The following is a 16,594-nucleotide window of genomic DNA, read 5'->3' as shown; positions in this document are numbered from 1 at the left end:
TTTTAATTTATTTGACAGAGGGAGAGAGATCACAAGTAGGCAGAGAGGCAGGCAGAGAGAGAGGAGGAAGCAGGCTACCAGCCGGATGCGGGGCTCAATCCCAGGACCCTGAGGTCATGACCTCAGAGACTTAACCCACTGAGCCCCCCTGGTGCCCCTATATCAGATTTTCTTAATGAAATGACTATCAACCTTAGTAGCAAGAAAATCATGTCTGGAACTCTTGTTATGAAATAATAAGCCAACATTTCTAAGGGAGGATGATAGACCCTAATAGAAGAAGTAGAGGCTGGTCACAGATTTTTCTATCTACTCTGACCTTAAATAATGTCATTCTGTCCACAACCCGTAACATGATGCTATTATTACTGAAGGACTTATAGAGAGAAATAATTCATTCAAAGAGTTTGAAGTAAGGCATTATTGACATAAGAAGGAAAATAGATCTTACTTCTCTTACTCTTTTCTAAAGGCCTAGGTAAGATTTATATTAGGACCCAATGGAATATTTTGAGGGAAAATTACAAAAGAAATTGTTCAAAAAGTACTTAGTGGAAACTTCTGAAAATTATTCTGTAAAATGATAGTTAAAGTAAATGACCAAAAATCCATCATTTCCCTCACAATAAATTATCAATTTAGAATTGAATGATGGCAATTAAAGTATTTTTCTTATCAAAATGTGAGTTTTTTAAAAAAAATTACATTTAATAATCCCCATTAATCCCCATCCTTTTAGAGGGACAAAAAAAATACTATAGTAGTCTTCATGGATCACAACAGATTCTTCTGTAATTGTAGAACACAATTCAGGAATATTTAAATTGTGTTTTATAGAGAAAATATAATGAGGAAGTAAAAGAAGATACATGTTGTACCTGGAAATTTAATTCTTAAAACAATGATTCTTAATGTATGTTCTAAAGACCACTTGCCTGAGAATTACCTGGGATACCTGTGAGAAATGCCACAGATTTCTGGGCTCTGTGCCAGATCTACTGAGCCTGATTCTAAGGGAATGAAATTCAGAACCTGTTTTACTACATACATGGTCACAGGTTCCTAGGTACGGACAACACGGACAACATTCAGAATCATTCTCGTAATGGCACGTCTTCAGGCTATATGATCATTTAGGACCACTGGCCAAATCAAAGCAAACCGGTGGGATTAGGTGAACTCTGAAACATGTGGCATAAAGAGAAACTGAATGTTTTCTGTTGCATCCTTAAATTTTGATAGGTTATCTTGCACATGGTAGACACTCACCAATATATGTGAAGTGAATGGATAAATGGAATTTTATCCATTGAATACAAAATAGATATGTTAGAATAGAAGATCACAATTAGAAATGTTTAAAGGATACTGATTATTTTATTTACTACAAGTGTATAGGAATATTTGGAGTATAGAAGATGAATAAATTACGAGGAGGTGAGAAGTGAGAGATGAGGGGACAGACTGAAATACAACTAGAAACTCTTTAGAAAGTTCTTGTTAATATAAGAGTTAGAGAAGTTGAATTTGCTAGCTATTTATTTTCTTAACTCTTACTACTCTTAATCAGGAAGGTTATTTAGGGTAGCACAGTGTAGTTTATATTTTTAGGGATAAATTAATTACACTTAAAAAAAAAATCAAGAACATGAATTGTCTTACTTACCCAAGTAAGATTACTTCCTTTTAGCAACGAGAAAAATGAGAAACTAACTTTTACATGTTTCTTCATTTACTTATTCATTCAGCAAATATTTACTGATTGACTACTGACTATTCTGCACATAGTTAAATATGTTCCCTGGCCATTAAAAGCTCTTAGCTCAAAGTATTGAGAGGAATGGCTAAATCACATGACAGAGGGATAAGGGCAAGCAGAGGTCTTTAAACATGTCATGTCATATTTTGTGGATGATTAGCAGTGTATCAGGGGCTATAAGTTTCTTTCTAAAACCTCTGCATGAGTCTGCTTGGAGACCACATAATTTGATAGGTAAATACTTATTGAAGGTGAAAATCAAGGACTAGTTGCAGGAATCCTGTCTCCGTTGGTATTTCTGGGCTAGCCCAGAAGGAAACATTCCTCTCTCTATCACAGATGGTTACCCACTGAAGTCAGATGCTCTGATTTGGGTCATACTCATTGGGAGTATTTGTGAGCAAAAGGCATTAGCATGTACATCTAATTCTGTCTTTGTTGAAGTGAGCTGTCAGAGGCTTAATAAACATGAACTGGAGTGTTTACAGACCATCAGTAAGCATTGCAGCAATATTTCCCCTTCCTCTTATCATATCTTTGTTAAGTTCACCTCCTTCCCCACTATTGTTAAACTGGGTGTGTCCATATCCTGCTTCTATTGTAATATCGACTTAACCTCTTTGATGGTTGTGTCTACTTAATGAATGGACCAGCCCCTAACTGCTGAGGCCACCATTGCATAATTTTAACAAAGAGATTATATAAACACACACGCTGGTGTCTCTTAATTAAGGATGTGACGGTTAGATGAAGGTATTTGGCAATAATTGAAATCAGTAAGTCATTAAAAATTCTTTCGTGATACTACTAATTTGTTTGTAATAGCCTTGTAATTGCAGCATATTAAACAAAGACGAATGTGGGCTAGCCTACATGTAAAAAGTATCTGTCTTGTGTTTTCCAGCCAGCCATAGTTTTCCAGCCACAATTATAATTTCTACTTCTGGTACAGTTGAAATAAGGACTAAGGAAAGGAAGCTACATCCCGTGCCTTTGGCTGACAGGCTTCTAACGTACAGGTGCCTTTCCTGAAGGGTGGTCTTCCTTTGCACAATGTTTGTTGTCAGTTGGTAACATTGTGTAGTCTAGGAGAAATCCCAGAGATGCAGGTGCCTTATGAATACCCAGATGGGAAATGGAAGATGATCAGACTTCCTCTTAGACCCTATGAGTCAAAGGAATGACAAAAGATTTTCCTTTGAAACTTTGGAGAGCGACTGAATCTAAAATGTCTCGTATACAAATGACGATAATTCCTTGCACAAGCCTCTTTCTCAAAGACACGAAACCTGTCTGCTAGAGCTTTTCCCAAAACCAAAATGCAACCAGAGTCTGTGATGAGACGCAGCAGCTGTTTAACAGTGCCAGAAGCACTTACGAACTTCCACAACGCTTCCTTCAAGCCAAAAGAAAAACAACAACAACAAAAAAAAAAACAACACAAAAACCCCAACCCTCCAAAGAGCTCACTTTGAATGCATTCATCACGGACTCAGAGGAAACAGTGCCCCCTGTTGAACCATGGCCTCAGTATTCTCAGCACCTGACGGGTCCTTCCCAGGCTCCCTTGCAACTGACCCACTAGCACATCCTGTCTCCCTCACAGAGCTGGCTCTAACAGAGCTCTGAGGTGGTCCCAAGTTCACGTGTAAGCGTGCTCATATCATGCTCTATAATTTGAGGAAAACACATGAATTTTAATCAGTTTTTAAAACAACCAGGCCTCTCTTCTCATTTACTAGAATGGAAAAAATTTCACTTTTATTACCTTAAAGATGCCAAACAGTGCCATTTTATTACTGTGGGAAGCTGGAAGTCATTTCCGAACTCTTTTGGCAAGGGTGCTATGTAGAGCATCCAATTCAGCCCTTTAAGTGTCTTCTGAGAACCACCACACAAACTGTGATTTACTGTCTTCAGGAGTTAAAGGGACTCTTTCTACCCTGAAACCAAAGAAAGAAAGGTGAAGTGTGTTTAAGAGGTGTCCCATGAGACTTGCAAGAATATGAGTCAGTGCAGAGCAGGCCAGACATAGAGAATGTTTTGATAATCCACAAACATTTTCCAACTTGTAATTTTTAATTTGGTTTAAAAGTTTACGTTGGTACTTTTCAAAATTGTGAGGACTTTTGTGCATGAGTCCATCTGTCTTAGGCCACTCGGACAAACTTTTTACACTCAGTGGCTCTGTTTTCTTGCTGTTTGTATCTTGCAGAGGTTTAGAAACACATCTACTGTGAATATATAGTGTCAAAGTTTTAAAAATATTTAAATATATAAAGTACATATGCATATATATTCATAAATGCATATAAAACACATATGCATATATAAATACATATTTTATATATTTATATTTATTTATACACACACATATTTACACACACACACACACACACACACACTCTGATTCTGTGACAGTGCCTAAATTTTATACACAAATATTTGGCCCAACAAGAGTGGAGATTTTGCATATTTTCTCATTTACATAACCAAAAGATGGCAACACTCCAGTTACCTCTCTTGCCATTCAGTAGCAACCAACAACAATTTGAATTTATGTGTTCTAAAGCTGACTCCGATCTCTAATAGCTTAAAATTATGTAAGCTGCCGACTGCTATTGCTCTTAATTAAAATAAACTCCCACACATGTATATTTTGCCCCCAATGTTATTTTATTTGGAGACTTTGACCGGCTAGTTTGTGTAGTCATAAACACTAGGTCATTGAGGGCAAAAACATAGTGAGAGAGAAACAAGATATTTAACCACTAGTCAGAAAATACATTACACTGTGGTGCCTGACAAAGAGTAGGCTATCGACATCTGAAGAAATAATTGAAGGGATAAATTATACCACTCTGGAAAAATAATTAGTCTATCAGATCAAAAATGAAAAGCTGTTTAATAGTGTCAAAGGAAGTCCAGTAAACTCTTTTTCTTGACTAGAATCAGGAAACTGTTGACTTCAAGTAAAAGACCAATCTTTACTTGCCTTTATATTTTTAAGCTTTGACTAGTAATTGTCCAGTGCAACTCTCCAAGCAGTGGCTATATCTCTGGTTATAAACAGCCCCAAATCCTTTGTGGAAAAATTTTTCTCTGGTAATTGTACTCTAAACAGAGAATTATATTCATAAATGGTATCAGAAAGGCATCTGAAGTTAGCTTGCGATTTCTGTGGGTTTTTTGGGGGGGCGAAATTAATGTTTTCTTACAATGTTGTGATTATTAATGAGGAAAACATTGTTTTTTTCCTTGTTCTGACAGGTAGGTAAATATAATCTGCCATTTGGAATGGCATAATATTAAAATACAGAGATATTATGTGGGTTATTCCTTATTAGGACCAGGAGGAAATATCTGTTGTGAAGTAGAAGATTCACACTTGGCAGTAGTTTAGGATTTCATGCTATTTTCATTGCTAAAATCTTGTAGGGGTAACAGAGGCTAAATCTTCAGGGACCACCTGCCAGGCAAATGGTGGAGAAAACTATGGAGTAGCTGAAGCTAGGCAGCCAAGAGTGTGATGCATCTCTTCTATCCAAAGATATCTAGGGTGTCTGACTTCAGAGGAGTGAAATCCAGCTCCAAAACCCAAAATTTCCAAGAGTAAATTTACCACTAACTGGCTGAATCATAGTTAATGACTACTGAAAGGAAACACTAGCAGAAAGAACAGTATTCAAAGGTAAGATAGTAAAATGGATTTTTTTTGAAGACCTACACCCAAGAAGCTCTGTTCATTTGAAGTTTGGCCCATCCATTGGACGGATCCATGAATTTCCTGTCTGCATGTGTTAGGTATCCTTTTCTATTTCCACCCCTGCATCTCTCATCCATCTTTCATCCAATCATCTCTCTCTTTCAACCAAGTATTTACACACTATTTTCTTTCTTCGTTCCTTCATTCATCAATGCAACCTGTTTTGGGCACCTTCTACATGACGAGCACTACTACCAGTGACCAAATGATGTGAATGACGGAGTGCCTTCCCTCAAAATGCTTCAAGTCCGGTGGGAGAAAAAGTCAGGTGTATCAATACAGCCTAGTGTGACAGATCTCATTATGGCACGACTCTGCGAGGACAGAGCGGCTTGTAAATCACACTGATGACTCCGGGAAGGTGAATGGTAAAGCCAGATTTTAAAAGACAAGCAAGAAGAATGAGGTAGCTAGGGAAGAGAAAAGGTAATTCTGGACAAAAGCTATGCATATGTAAAACATGTTCTTAATAAGTGGTGTTCATTTATATTCGCAACATAATCATCTAATGAAATGCCACTCCTTTACATACAGTGTGATATAATGATTCGATTAACAATGACCTGAGGAAGCAATAGAGCTGGTGGTTATTTATACTGTCTCTGGAACCAGACAACTTGGTCTAAATCCTGGCACTTTCCCTTTCTAGCTGATAACCTGGGGGGAAAGTACTCTACATTTCTAAGACTCAATTGCTCTTTCTTCAAATTGGAATAATAATATTATGTCCTGTCCTGTATAGTGGCTATTACATTAACTTATGCAAGAAATACACCCGTATCTGTCGTGAAATAATCTCTCAGTGTATATTAGTTAGAATGATATTTTTCCTTGGCTAAAATTACTGTATTGATAAAAATAGGGCTGGAAATGACAATAGTTTTTGTTCTGTTTTTAACCTTTTGAAGGTACGTCTGAGAGCTCTCAGGAGCTGAGATTTACTATGGTCAGAAGCCCAAGAAGATTTTGCCTTTTCTAAAACTTGAAACTGCTCGCAGCACGAGGAAGAAGGCACTGGAGCTTCTTTTCAATGCCCTGAGTTCAAATTTCATTTCTGTTGCCTTCTAGGGTCTTGGACAAGTTGTTTAATGCCTGTGCCGCATTTTCTTATCGCACAAGGAGGCACTAAAGACGCCAAGATCTCCCTCAGGGAGGACCCAAAGGGATAACAGGTGTAAGTGTGGCTAGCTTCATCCAACGATTTCTTGCATCCTCCCCAAACCCCTTGAGAATGCTTAGAGAATGCATAATGGCTAATCTAAGGACTGTGAAAAAACATCTCTCCCAAAATACTTTCTATAGTTTGAGAGATCACATATAAATATTCTCTTCTGCATTCGCTAACTCTGGAAAACACTCTCGAATATTACTGCTGACTTTGATAGGCTGCCTTTGCAGCTTTGCCAGAACTTGCTCTGGTGGCTGCTATTCATAGAATGCCCTTGGATAATGTGATAGGTTGAATTTGAATTACTCCTCCAATCATTTCGGCAGGAATGATAATGGCAACTAAAATGGTCATCTAGAGAATGAACTGAGCGTGGACATCTTCTAATAAAATCTCTCTCTCTCTCTTTTGTCCTTAGAATAACCCAAAAACACATAAAATAGTGCTACTTGAATAAGTGAGCATTAAACATGCTAATATAAGATGACTTTCCTGTAGGTAGATAATATATACCTTAAAAGACCACTGATCTCAGGGGGAATACAAATACCAAATAGTTTTTTTTCCCAAAACCTAAACCACAGGAAAACAGATGCTGCACTAGATCTTTCCTGGAATTATATTTTGGTTGACAATATTGTTTTAAGGCTGAGAACTCACCCTACCCAAGCAGTATATCCAGTCTAGTTTTAAAGAAATTCAGCCTATCATCATGTTGCTAGTGCTATTAAAATCTTTGGTCTCTCCAACATCTTTTCTTCTTTCTTTCCCCCCACGTCCTTATTACTTAATACTGTCACATCTAAGGCCAGAGCTCCTTAGTCTGCCTGAAGGAATACAGAAGTACCAGGCTGGCATAGCTTCTATTTTATTAATTTTTTTTTCTTGCCTGCAACCTGATTTCTTCTGGGTCTGACCTAATTCCTTTGATGCCTGGGGCTTGGAGGCCTGTGTTAATCTGCATCAGGGATGTGTGGAGAAAAGCGAGACAATTGAGAAAAAAGTAAGCGAAAAAGGAGTGGCACCTGAGCAGGGGGACCCTTCAAAATCAAAATAAGCATTTTGAAAGCAGGACATTTCTGTTCTACCCCATCCTTTAAAGAGGAAACTACATTTACTACATGGCCTCAAATATACATTTCCCCCTTCTTTCTGATTCTTTAAACACTGTTATGACCAGGACAAAACAGGCAGTGGCAGATACTAATTGTTAGCATCGTACAATAAATTTCGGTGTAAGAAAAATGCCCATTTATGAAAAAGAAGTCATCTTCTAGAAGTAAGATTGAAAGAAATCGTGTGTGCTCACTTTGATGGACAGATTATGCAATAGTCTAAGCTTTGTTACTAAGCTCTGGAACGTGCTGATATTGAGAGCTCTTTAGACCTGTCCACAAACTTATTGCTCCTCTGGGTCTGTTCCCAGTTTCTCCTTCCCTCTGGGAAGCAGTTCTTCTTCCTGCTCGAATAAGCGGTAGACATATTGTAGTCATTAATATCCCAAAAGCAGGGGGTAAAGGAGCAGATTTTCAATGTGTCTCTGCTCACTTGATTTTGGATTACTACAAATCTCAGAGAAGTGGGAAGGTGAAATTTATGCTTCCTTGGTAACAAATCACAGGTTTTTTTTTTTTTTTCTTCTTCTTCTTTGAGATGCTAAGAAGTTGTGATTTCGTTTGCATGGGTTTACCAAAAATGTGTGCGTGGGGGGGTGTTGTGTCCATATGTGATTTGATTAGTTACTGTTCCCAAAGCCATGAGTACACCTGCTCCCACCAAAAGAGACATAACTTGATCTAAAGCAGAAAAATGATCAAGAACAGTAATTGTTTTCAATACAGTAGCGTGCCTTGGTTCAGGGATATTTTCACTTCTCAGATGTTTCAAGTCATTTGGCAGTCAGCCTTCAAACTTGCTATTCATTTGGTCTCCAAACTCATGTCTCAAAGCCACATGACTATCTAATGTGCCATAAATAGAAACAAGACTCTGAATTTCAGGGCTAATACCCTTGGCCTCCCCTGGCTGTCTAGCCTACGCGGCTTCTCGTTTCCGGATGTATTGGCCGATTCAAGTTCCTTATTTGGGTGTATTGTTTAAAACCATGTATTCTTCAGAGATTTAGTGCCACTCATTAGCATAAATCTGTGTACACTTTGTGTTCCTCTCCATGGTGATGGGTGTCTTCTTTATAGTCTCTTTTTATTTGCAATTCTTTCTCAGCGGTGGGCACAGCAGTGAGTGGAATGACCCTACCATGTGCTTAGGAGGAAAGAAGAAGAAAAGGAGTTTGGGGTGCAGATAACTCACAACCTGGAAAACTAACATAGCCATAGTTGATAATGAATAGACTATTTGAGTATCAGTTTAAGCCATTAGGAATGATCACTTGTGTGTGTGTGCATTACTGCTATATTTTAACATAAGCCCATGGAATCCACATTTTTCACACTGATGAAAAATTTTTGCAGTTAAATCTGAACACTGTTCCTAACTGATCTGGAAATGCCATTTCAAAACACTGGTTTGCCACATTATTTCCGATTGGATTCAAAGAATAGAATGTCATAGGGTGGTGCAAGGTATTGCTACTTTTCCTTGGCCCCTTGAACATAAACTAATGAACGTCTGAGAGCAGAAAATTCAGCTATAATTCAGGACCCCAAGCCATGCATTATAGTTTTTCTTTGGCAGAGCTATCTAAAACAATCTCATATTTAGTGTTTTATGTCCTCCAACTTTGAAATACATTGTAGTTTGAATGTTGGGCAGATAAAAGATTAATTCGCCTTTGTAAAATTGCACACCCTTGGGGGTGGTTGTATTTTATGCACAGGTGAACAAGAATTTTTTTAGCAGCAAGTCTACAGAGCTGACATTTTTAATGCTTTCTACTTTTCTTTCTTTCTTTCTTCCTTTCTTTTGTAAAGCACAGGTCTAAGCTTATGAACATTAGATTCCCATTTTATTATTTTAAAATAATTATATAATAAATAAATAAATAAATAATTTATTTGACACTCAGAGAGAGAGAGAGAGTGAGATCACAAGTAGGCAGAGAGACAAGGGGAAACAGCCTCCCTGCTGAGCAGAGACCCGCCCCCCATACGGGGTTCGATCCCAGGACCCTGAGATCATGACCTGAGTCGAAGGCAGAGACTTAACCCACTGAGCCACGCAGGTGCCCCAGATTCCCATTTTAAATTGCTTGTTGAACTCTTTTTTTTTGGTTGAATGTCATACTTTATGCAGGTCATAAACCAAGGTTAGGTTTATGAATGTATATATTCAAAGTTTACACATACATAGGCTTCCCTTTTTATTATCAAGTCTAGTAAAGGGATCTATTTCTGCTTTTATTAACACATAGGATCCATTTCATAAAGGATGCTACCTATTGTGCTGAAATTAAAAAAAAATTAATAAGTGAACACCGTCATCATATAGTGCACCTAGGAGAGATTGCCTATTTTCTTGCTCTATTTTTGCAAAAAATGAAGAATCACGATGATTATCAATTTTATAAGTTTTCTGATGACCAATGTGAGATGCTGAATCCCTGAAGCAAGCTACCCCGAATACTTATCATAACCATTGGAACAATTATAAACACAAAAGATGCATGTTGCCCACGTGAGATCTGAACTCCTGATAAAAGGAAAACTGGACCTCTTCCTTTTTCCTGTCCGTGTCTTGGTTAACTGCCCCATTGTCCATAACTAATAGATAAAAAAGTGAAGAGGTGTTTCTGTAATCCAACATACAATGAAATAGAAACCCAATTGCTTGCATTTCTACTTGCTATGCTAACCCTTTTCTCAGATGATCTTGGCAGCTTTGCTTTCCTCTAATTTTGCTAACATCTCACAGTTATAAAAAAAAGTACGCACCCCCAACCCTCTGGCTCCTTCCCCTCCCTTCTTTTCCCCTTCCCGCTGTTTCATTACATTTTCTTATGTGCATACCATCAAGTCCTCTTGGACACATAATAAGATTTGTGCCAGACTATGTTTCTTGGCTTTAATGGTTAGTTAGCTTTCCAGAATACACATGCTGCTTTATACATGCTTTTATTACTGACATCATGAGAATGCATCTCTCCTATGTTTACAATTGGGTGTTCACCCTTAAATAAAAGCAACGAGATCAGGTTGTTTAAGAGAATTTTTGAAAAGCAGAATAAAAACAGCTGTTATCTGCTTGAACCATTTCATTTTCTTTCATGATCTGAATGATAATGATGTGTAGCAGTGGGCAGTCTCCGGCTCTCATTATACAACACACATCAGAGCCTCTTTCAGGTTGGAATTGGGTCTCTGTCCCGGAGTTCCAACAGGATCGTTTCAACCTCACTTCTAACAGGTGTTGGTGTTTGCAGGAGGGGGTGAAGGGCGGATAAAACACCTTTGCTTGTTCCCCACTGACCTCTGGATTCAGGAGGCTGGTTTTCATTGGCAACGTGAGTTTGAAAGTCAAGCCAGGTCCTTGCTGAAATCTCTCTCACCAGGAACAGATTACAAATATTTCCACATGTCAGACAAATGAACAATAGGGTGGTCCTTATTAATCAAAGCTCTCCTAAACCAAATACAGATGGTAGCAATGAACTTCTCTTCCATGAAGATTTCTGGACAGGGGAGGAAATCTATCTTGCAGGAACACACATTTCTTCCAGCAACACCAGACGAGGAATAAGGAGCTTAAACCAAATGGAACCCAAACCAAAACATGACAAAACAATAATAAATAAATACAATTTTTAAAAATCCCAGCCTTCTCAATGATCCAAACTGGAAGGTTGATTGAGCTTATTTCCATTCAACACTCCCCCATCACAAGCTGTTTCTGAAGATTCTGCGGCATTTGCCTAGAGACTGACAAGCTTAAATTGGTTTTAACCTCTGGAGTCCCCTTTCATACTGCAGATGTTGCTGATTGGGGCGCAGGGTTCTGCTTTCCCTAAAGTCAGTGATTTTCGGGCTGTGGTGGCATCTACCAGGGAGAAGCACAACTTCTCTCAGACAGCAACGGTGTTTGTTATTTTTAATTAACAGAAAAATATCGATAGGACTCGTTGAAACTGCACTGTAGTCAAAACTTGAGAGTGAGGAGAGTCAGAGAAACAATTCTACTTAAAGAACAGCCCAGAGACTAGACCCATGGCGGCACCTCGTTGACCTGAGCCATGTTCCTGAAGCCTTTTGAGCAACAGAAAACTGGGTTGGGGAATCTCCTGGGAACAAGACTCCTTGGGACTTTCTGCATGACCAGGTGTTACTATTTAGGAAGAGTATATTTCAGATGTTTTAGCAAAATCGGTTCCACTTCTTTACTCAAGATTGGTGCTATTATGGTCTGGTTCAGCCCTTCAAGGTGAGGGATCAAAAGATGCTGAGATGCCTCTCAGTTCATGCCTTATCTCAAAACAGTGTTAAACCTAAATTGTATTTGAAAGGTGAAAATTCTATTGTGAAGCCCTTAACACAGAGGGTCTGTGATTTCCACTGATAAAAAAAATTCCATGATGTGAGAACTACCAGAGGCCATTTCTCTCACTAGCCTAAATCTTTTGTACTGCTGCTAAGAGTATATTTCCCCTTGGTCTGTTCTTGGAAAAAGAGAGCAATATTCAAAATTGTTTAATGCATGGGTAAAGATTTTTTAAAGTCTCATCTCAAACTTTTTCAACATAATTATAGTAGAGATGGAACATTTTTCTACTAATAGATTAAATATGTGTCTGAAACCTCAGATTAATTATAATCTTTTTCAAGAGGACTAAAATTTTATAACTTTTCATGAGGAGATAACATTTTATTGGATTTTAAAAGGAAATGAAATAAAAGTATTATATATAAGAACAATTCCCTTACATGCCATAATCATGATTCCACAATGACTTCCCCCCCACCCAGAGGGGAGGAGATGGCCCAGCTGATTTTTTAACATATTAAAAAGTAGAAAAAAACCTTATGAAAATAGTCTCTATTATTATTTTGAGGATGTGATATATTTTCTTTAAGGTATGAAATAGTATATTTCAATATTCCAAATAGTTCCCTGAATGTGTGGAAGTAGACTTAAGTCCAGGTTTTGTCCTATCTGGAGCAGATGATCCAATTCTAAGTTCACACAGAATCATTGGCAGATGCCAAAGGAAGACCTAATTCTTCTGATTTCCTTGTGGTGTTGAGTAAGTGATAATATCTCAATGAAATTTAATTTTGAGCATGCTCTCAGCCACCCTTCCCTCCCCTGACTGGGCATTCCTCAGAAAGTACTTGTAACTCTTTTATGTTCTGTGGCATAAATTAACCTGGTAATTTCTATGAGAAGACAATGGATGATTAGTGTGGGTATTGAAATCTCAACCCTATTGAGGAATGCCTGAAAAACTGTCTTAGAATATAAACATGGGATTTTAGAATCTTAGCTACCTAAGCCATGTTTATACTCAATTCAGATATTATACACTTCCATAAGCATTTTCTAATACTCCTGGCTTAATTAAAATAAGGAGAGGTCACATATCTGCCCACTAAAAGAAATCAATGAGAGCACACATACAAGAGAGAAGAAAAAGAGAATGACTTTTTTGTCCAAAGAGTAAGGAGGAAGAAGTGGAAGAAAAGGAAGAGGAGGTCTAATCGTGCATCTAGAACATAGTAGTAATTTGGGGAAAGTTGTAATTGCTACTCATAGAGACATACATAATCAAAGTGAATAGGAATTCACATTCCCCCCCCCCCCCTGTGGATATGTATAAAGCACTTTCATTTAGTGCTTCCATGTGAAATGGTGGAGAGAGCAGTTCTGGGTTTTATGGTGAGACTTGCCTTTTACTAGTTGTATCACCTTGACCAGGTCACAGGTAAAATGTGATAAAGTGTCCTAATAGAGCCATCCTTATTGCTATGTTATGAGGATTGAATAAACATTGGGAAAGTTCTTGAAACTGTGTTTGAGACACAATAACCACTATATAAATGTTTATTAAAACACATGCTCATTTAATTCTCACAAAACTCTCTTTGATTAAAAAAACAGCACATTGTTTTCATTTTAAAGCCAAGACAGCTGAGGTCCCCCAAATTGATGTAATTTCCCTGAATACTAGTAGGTGGTAGAGAAGCGGTTGGTATTTTGTAAGGTTAATTCCAGGGCCCAGAAGCTTCACTGTGTTATATGGTGAGCTAATAGGGCAGGAGGTCTGGCCATGAACTTTTAACTGCCAAATAAGATACTATAATCAGATCTTCTGATAAAAAAACAAGGACACTGACTTTATCTACAATCTCTGACATTTTAGGAAAGAGTGGTAGATAAAGACCAAAATATAGAAACACAAATACGCATGTAAATGTGTATTTTCTTTGTCTAGTAACTATTTTTAAACCTATTTTTCCTTTCTAACAGTACACATTTCTTGAATTCTTTGACAATACCACTAATTTTGGTATGGGAACTGGAGGTATTATCATTAAAGAAAAGTGTTATGCAAATTCCAGTGGATATTTTTTATTGTTACTATTCTGGAATTAATTGCTTGTTACCAAGGTCATCTCATCAAGAACATATTCCCTGATTCCTCTGAGTAGAATACACCTGTTGGTTAGATCATCTCTCAGCCATGTGAACTTTTCTGTTTTATACAAGTCACCATTTTTAGCATAGATTTTTTAAAAAAATGATTGAAAATATGAATGTCTTCTCCATTTTATGGAAAGCTCTATGAATGTAAAAACTAATTCTGGTTTGCTCATTCTTTTACTTCTGATATCTAGAATGATATCCAGCATGGAGTGGGATAATGGCTTGGTAAAACATTTGCCAGATAAATAAGCAAAAGTCACTGGTCCCTGCCAAGGCTGTTTGGGGGTGGTGGTGAGTAGTTTGGGACAAGCTTAGTTGCCTCTCAGAGACAGGGTGGAAGCTGTGTGAGTAAGAGTGCCCTGTGCAGGGGCACCTGGGTGGCTCAGTGGGTTAAGCTTCTGCCTTTGGCTTAGGTCATGATCTCAGGGTCCTGGAATCGAGCCCTGCATCGGGCTCTCTGCTCAGTGTGGAGCCTGCTTTCCAGCCCCCTCTCTGCCTGTCTCTTTGGCTACTTGTGATCTCTGTCCAAAAAAAAAAAAAGAGTGATCTGTGCAAAAAACCATTTCGTGGTTGTTTTAAATAGTAAATGTGGAAATATAAGAGTCAGAAAAATGGAGAAAACAAGATCTGCTTAAAAGGAAAAACATGAGTTATTTTGTTTCTGAGGAGGATAGGAAGTTTACAAGGGAATTTAAAGATTTTTTCCAGTGTGTTTTGCAGTCTTGAGTTGAGTCTCTTTCTGTAATTTTATTAAAACAAGCTGGCTGTGGTTAGAACCTGCAGGTTAGAACAATGTATACCAGAAAGGTTGATGGCAACAGTAATATCACCTTTATATGGTGGAATCTCTTGCTATGTATCAAGGAATCATCACCCATTGACCCTGGGTGCAGGAACTCGTATGTGATTAATCAAGGAAGCACTTTCTTTGTTGAACTCGGGAGAGAAGTTTCTGTACCCAGCAGGTGAAATAACAGATCGGGGAGCCTGGCAGGCAGAGTGGCATATTCCCTCCTGACCTCAATTTCCCAAAGACACTGTGTAGTCTGTTTGTGGACGACACACTCAATGGGAAAAGCACCAGTCTAAGAAAACAGTGAGAATCCTATCATAACCTTATGGTATAGGAAGATAGTTATCTTCTCATTTAGCCAAGACAAGAGGCCAGATTTCACTGGTCTGTGAAGATGAAGAAAGACTAATTCAGTTACAAAGAAACCATGCCGTCTATCCATCTATTAAGTCCTTTGTGGCCAATTCATATCCATTCAGTTTACTACCTTGGAATTGAAAAAAAAAAAAATCTGCTTTTAATCCTTTAGAGAGAAAGCTTGGTTATTGTATTATTTCCTCTGTATAGTTGAAAGAGTGATTATCTTCCAGGAGAGAATGCTGCTAGGGATTTAAGCATAATGTATATTTGTACTTACTTTACATTAAATTTAGAAGTTAAAGATGCGGCATAATTATGTGGGTTTTATTCCCCTAAACGGGCAATCCACGAATGCACAGTGGGTTCAAGCAGGTAGTTGAAAATGATGCTGCTTAATTACTTCATGGATGACAAAGACATTTCCTGACTTGATTAAAGATTTTTTTTCCTAGAAAATCAAGTTTTTATAAACACTCAAAATAGCATAAAAGGTGCTCAATTGTAATTGGTAGATTGATGCATATCTATGAAATTCTATGTACGTACAACGATTTTTCTGGGGCATGGAAGTTTGTGTTTTATCTGAACTTTCTGCATACTCAGGTTATAATCACTGATCTCCCCACCTCAAAATGATAGAGACAACTGGGAATATTTATATACAGCTTGCTGAGAATTTCTGATTTGTTAAAAATGTAATTGCTAATAAAATTTTTACCACACAATTTATCTCTTCCATAATGAGAGGCCAGGGAACTAGTTATATATGTATTTTTCTTCCTCTTTTCCTTTGTAATGTTAAATCTCAGTTGGAGAGAAAAGGACTAACAGCTGGAACTTATAACTATTTGGAAACATCAACAATATTGAAATTTACACTCCCATGTGCAGATGTTATCAGACAATCAAAAAAATGTGTACAAACAATGGAAGAGGAAAACAATTTTATCAAAGTGTGATTTGGTTGGATGGGGCACAAAAAGTTACACTTGTCTGTTTTCAGAAAAAACTTTTGGATCAATAAAATGAGATAGATTATATTAAAGTGAGGTTTTGCAAAAGATTTTCTAACTCAATGATAGGTATGGTCTATACCAGATGACTGACTATGAAACATAAAGTTTTATCCTCACCACACTGTATAAGCAGGAGAGG

General features: G+C 37.7%; 1 protein-coding gene across 2 annotated transcripts in view; it reads right to left on the bottom strand.

Moving 5' to 3' along the window:
- Positions 1 to 16,594, bottom strand: part of ADGRL2 (adhesion G protein-coupled receptor L2) — a 606,730-nt gene that overhangs the window by 525,699 nt on the left and 64,437 nt on the right. For both annotated transcript variants that reach the window (XM_082687753.1, XM_082687770.1), the window contains exon 2: positions 3,528 to 3,702. The gene's annotated coding sequence lies outside the window, so the exon portion shown is untranslated. The remainder of the gene's footprint in view (positions 1 to 3,527; positions 3,703 to 16,594) is intronic.

The sequence above is a fragment of the Mustela nivalis genome (genome assembly GCF_964662115.1).
Source record: "Mustela nivalis genome assembly, chromosome: 10".
In the NCBI taxonomy this organism is placed as follows: Eukaryota; Metazoa; Chordata; class Mammalia; order Carnivora; family Mustelidae; genus Mustela; species Mustela nivalis.
This window is presented reverse-complemented; position numbering and strand designations above follow the sequence as displayed.